Raw genomic sequence first — 5865 nt, 5'->3', positions numbered from 1 at the left:
TTTAGCAGACACACTAGGGAATAAAATGGTCATTTCAACTTTTTATCTTGCACAGTCATTGCGCAATCATTTTTTCAAATGTCTTTTTTTTGGGGGGGGCCGAGTAAATAGATACCTAACATGCCATGCTTTAAAAATGCAACCACTCATGGAATGGCGCCAAACTTCAGTACTTAAAAATCTTCATAGGCGACGCTTTCATTTATTTTACAGGTTACCAGTTTATCGTTACAGAAGAGGTCTAGTGCTTTAATTGTTGCATGCGGCTATACCTCACATGTGTGGTTTTAACAGCGTTTACATATGTGAGTGGGACTTACGTGTGTGTTTGCTTCTGGGCGCAAGCTCACGGGGACAGGAGCGTGTAAACATCCCTATTGTGACAGGTCCTCTTTATGGAGAGATGCGGGGTCAATAAGACCCCACATCTCTCCTCCAGACTGGAAAGCATGAGATCGAAAAAAAAAATCACTGATCTCATGTTGTCAGCCGCTATCGCTGCTTTGTTTACATTTGCGGCCCGGACGTGACGTCACAACGTCGCGCCCAGGCCTCTGACGGTCATAGAGATGACCGGAAATCTCTATGGTCGTCATCCAGCAGCAGCCGATTCTTTCTCCGGGTCCCCAATGGCACGGGAGAGCCAGGAGAAGCACCGGCAGCAGGGATGTCCCCTTCCGTTGTCTGTAAGAATGATCAAGTGGCGGAACTACCGCTATGATCATTCTTATGGTGCACAGAATTGCCGGCTGAAAATAGTGATATTTGAATAATGCCTGTAGCTGCACCCATCATTCAGATATCCCCCCCCCAAAAAAAAGTCAAGGACATTATATAACGTACTGCGGGCAGGAAGTGGTTAATCACTTAAATTTTTTATTGGTTTTGAACAGTTACAAGATCAAACATTTACATATTGGCATCATGTACATACAAACTTAAAGCGGGGGTTTACCCTAAAAAAAAATAAAAACATTTCTACCATGTCATCCAGCATACTAGCGCAAGCTACAGTATGCCTTTATTTTATTTTTTTGCGCCGTACTCACAGTTTAATCCCGTAGTTATGTTTCAGACTCCCTGCGGGGAATGGGCGTTCCTATGCAGAGGGGAACATGATTGACGGCCGGCTGTGGCGCGTCACGCTTCCCGAAAATAGCCGAAATAGGACTTGGCTCTTCACGGCGCCTGCGCAGTCAGCTCCTAGTCTGTGCGCGGGCGCCGTATAGCGCCATGAAGAGCCGAGTCCTACTTCGGCTATTTTCGGGAAGCGTGACGCGCTATAGCCGGCCGTCAATCATGTTCCCCTCTGCATAGGAACGCCCATTCCCCGCGGGGAGTCTGAAACTTAACTACGGGATTAAACTGTGAGTACGGCGCAAAAAAATAAATAAAGGCATACTGTAGCTCACGCTAGTATGCTGGATTTTATGGTAGAAACTTGTTATTTAGGGTGAACCACCGCTTTAAGTAAAAAGTTTGTTTTGTTCCACATGTCACCTTAGTATCTTACCATGAGAAAACAATCATGAGCTGCGTACAATAGTAGTGGTAGTAATTTTAACCCTTATAATTATAGAAGTTATAACCTAGATATGAATTTAATTTGTCTCTTTTGTACATAAACCTGTTTTTTTTAGAGGTCATCAATCTTACTTATAGACATAAAAGAGTAAACCAAAGAACATAACGGTGAGATTTTGTAAATATTTTTATATCTTTTCATGTGACAACACTGAAGAAATGACACTTTGCTACAATGTAAAGTAGTGAGTGTACAGCTTGTATAAGATCACACTGGGGTGGCACGACTTTGGGAGCGACTCCGCAAGGCGTCCTGAAGACGACTTCAGAGGCGACCTGCAAAATGACTTGTGTATAGAAGTCAATGCAGGTCGCACCGAGCCGCCCCCGAAGTCGTACAAGAACCTTTTTCTAAGTCGGAGCGACTTGCGTCGCTCCTATTAGAACGGTTCTATTGCATAGAATGGGACGCGACTCGTCAGGCGGCTGAGTCGCCCCAGTGTGAACCGGCTCTTACAGTGTAAATTTGTTGTCCCCTCAAAATAACTCAACACACAGCCATTAATGTCTAAGCTGCCAGCAACAAAAGTGAGTACACCCCTAAGTGAAAATTTCCAAATTGATCCCAATTAGCCATTTTCCCTCCCCGGTGTCATGTGACTCATTATGTTACAAGGTCTCAGATGTGAATGGGGAGCAGGTGTGTTAAATTTGGTGTTATTGCTCTCATACTGGTCACTGGAAGTTTATCATGACATGGCCCTTCATTGCAAAGAACTCTCTGAGGATCTAAAAAAGAATTGTTGCTCTACATAAAGATGGCCTAGGCTATAAGAAGATTGCCAAGACCCTGAAACTGAGCTGCAGCACGGTGGCCAAGACCATACAGCGGTTTAACAGGGCAGGTTCCACTCAGAACAGGTCTTGCTGGGCGTATCACAGCCAGCTCTGACATTTCTCCCCTCCCCCTGCTGCCCACACGACCAGTTAGAGAAGAGGAGCTGCTTCTACTCTTCCCCCTCCTCTCCTCCTCTCCTCCTGTATCTGCCCCGCCCACTCTCCCCGACAGACACTGTTCTGCTGCCTAAGGGATGTGGGCGGGAAGATTTAAGCTAAAGCCAAACAGAAAGGAAAGGAGAGATGGAGTCTGATATCCATCCATCCAGTCATTCCCTCCTGCCTGTACACTGATGTAGGGGTGCCCTTCATTCCCTTCTCTCTCTCTTCACCTTTCTTTCTTTCTCTTTCCCTATTATATATATATATATATATATATATATATATCTTTATCTATCTTTATCTATCTATATCTATCTATATCTATCTCTATCTATCTTTATCTATCTTTATCTATCTATCTCTATCTATCTCTATATATCTCTATCTCTATCTATCTCTATATATCTCTATTTATCTTTATCTATCTATATCTATCTATATCTATCTTTATCTATCTATATCTATCTATATCTATCTTTATCTATCTATATCTATCTTTATCTATCTATATATATATTTATCTATCTTTATCTATCTTTATCTATCTATATCTAAATGTATCTATATATATCTTTATCTATCTATATTTATCTTCATCTATCTTTATCTTTCTCTATCTATCTATCTTCCCTTCTTTCTTTCTATCTATATCTATATCTATCTATCTATCTATCTATCTATCTATCTATCTATCTATCTATCTATCTATCTATCTATCTATCTATCTATATATCTATCTATCTATCTATCTATCTATCTTTATTTTTCTATCTATATCTATCTTTCTTTGTATCTATTTTTCTTTATTCCTCTCTCTCTGTCTATCTATATTTCTTTATCTCACCCCACATCCCATCATTAACCCCGGCCTTAGTAGATCAGACCAAAATGAGGGACAAATGTGGAGGAAAGAGAGACAAAGGAACATTATTCCAAATCAAAGGACAGTCCCTCAAAATCAAGGACAGCTGGGAGCTAAAGCCAAACAATCCAGCACCAAGATCTACCCATTCCCAGATCTAGAACCCATTTATTTTTATTTTTTTTCATTTTGGCCTCTCTTGCTGCACATCTCAGAAATGTTCTTTGATTTAACTAAGCTGTCAGTCGCTGAGCTCAGGTTACAACTGCGAGCTCCTCTGAATGCATCAGCCAGGAGTAATGTAACAGGTCATTTCTATGATGGAGGCACTTTTATTCCTCAAATAAGTCAGTGATTAGAGATGTAGCAGACAGTGGCTCTCAGCGATCTGGACGGAAATGGACAGATCTCAAAGCATGTCTGCCGGTGATGGGCCTCAGAAACGTTTTCTGATTGGCTGCTATGGGTCACAGCACATGGCACATTGCTGGTTTTTTTTGTTTGTTTGTTTTTTTGCAAAAAAACAATGAACTCAATCATATAGCCATACAGTATATATATATATATATATATAACCACTTCCTTACTGGGCACTTAAACCCCCTTCCTGCCCAGACAAATTTTCAGCTTTCAGCGCTGACGCATTTTGAATGACAATTGCGCGGTCATACAACACTGTACCCAAATTATATTTTTATCATTTTTTTCCCACAAATAGAGCTTTCTTTTTGTGGTATTTGATCATCTCTGTGGTTTTTATTTTTTGCGCTATAAACAAAAAAATACTGAAAATTTAGAAAAAAACACAGTGGGCTAGATTCAGGTACGAGATACAACGGCGTATCTCCAGATACGCTGTTGTATCTCTGAGTTGCGGTGTCGTATCTATGCGCCTGATTCATAGAATCAGTTACGCACAGAGGCGTCCCTAGGGGGGGGGCAGAGGGGGCCCTGACCCCCCCAACATCATGCTGTGCCCCACCATGTGCCCCCCCCAAAAAAAAAAAATTTTTTTTTTTTTTTTTTTTTTTTTTTTTTTGCAATTTTGGTATTTCCCCCCCCGAGAGGGAGAGCGGCCCCAGTCAGCTCTGCGGGGGATTCCTCCCCCTCCCTCTGCTCGCCGACACTGCATAATGCGAGCGCTCACACAACCAGATATTCTAGCCTGGACTGTGTTTAAGTGTGTGCACTGCAGACTGCAGTACACTGTAATCACTGAACTACATTATCTCCATCCCTTCTCTCCCCCCCATCTGTCTCCCTCCCCCTCTCCTGTTCTTTCAAAACATTCACAATTTACTTTCACTTTCAGTTAGGCAGATAATATACGGTGCAAATTTCTTTCCTGCACCCACAGATTGCAGGAAAGAAACTTGCATGATTCCCCCATCAACAGACAGTGGTGACAGGAGAATATCCCTCCTGCCCAGCAATTATATTCTCCCGACAAACAGTGATTATCACCAGTGGCTATACAGCAACCACTAGTGATAATTATAAGAGAATCTGCTCATTAATTGTTCAAATCTCAGCCAGTTTCTGCTGAACCAGCTGAGATTTAAACTGTCTATGGCTGGTCTTATCTCTTAGGCAGCCCATACATTGATTAGCATTGTGGAGTGTCGGCTTCCTGGCGTGATCGGGCATGTGGGATTTCAAACACATCCGAGCCCATCTCTATTGGTTGTAGACAGTTGAGCTCCCTTCAGGTTGCTTAGCAGCAGTGGACCCTTCTCTGACATGCTGATCGGGATGCAATCCAGGTGATGCTCTTAGTCAAATCCTAGTCATAAATATCAGTGATTTTATTGATAAAAACCCACACTTTACAGGCATAGAGCCCACACTTTACAGGCATAGAGCCCACATGGCTGCGGAACATACGGTTGATTATATTTATGTGGTTGTACTCTTGATGCTAATAAATACTGGCCCAGATTCAAGAAGCAATTGCGCCCGTGATTCACCACTGATTCACAAGCTTGCGCGGGCCCCGCGCAAGCCAGGTACGGAGTTTCCGTACGGCAACTTTAGCGCAAGGCTGCCCATTCTAATAGTAGGGGCAGCCAATGCTAAAGTATAGCCGGCCTTCCCGCGCCATGAAATTTGAATTTCACTGCGTTTGCGTAAGTGATTCGTGAATGGCGCTGGACGCCATTCACGTTCACTTTGAAGCAAATGACGTCCTTGCGACGTCATTTGCCGCAATGCACGTCGGGAAAGTTTCCCGACGGAGCATGCGCTGTACGCTCGACGCGGGAGCCGGGCTTACGCCGGGCAAATTTGCCGGCGCGCCCTCGTAATTCACGGAGCTACTGCTCCGTGAATCGAGGGTAGCGCAAATTATTTGCGGGGGCGCAGGGCAAAATCGTTGCCCTGCTCCCCCGCAAATAAAGCGCAAATCTACTTGAATCTGGGCCACTGTGTTTATTAGATCTGACTGGGAGCATCACCTGGATCACATCCCGATCAGCATGTCA

The sequence above is a fragment of the Rana temporaria genome, chromosome 1, assembly GCF_905171775.1.
Source record: "Rana temporaria chromosome 1, aRanTem1.1, whole genome shotgun sequence".
Classification (NCBI taxonomy): domain Eukaryota; kingdom Metazoa; phylum Chordata; class Amphibia; order Anura; family Ranidae; genus Rana; species Rana temporaria.
The sequence above is the reverse complement of the archived record's forward strand: the minus strand, read 5'-3'. Positions refer to the sequence as shown.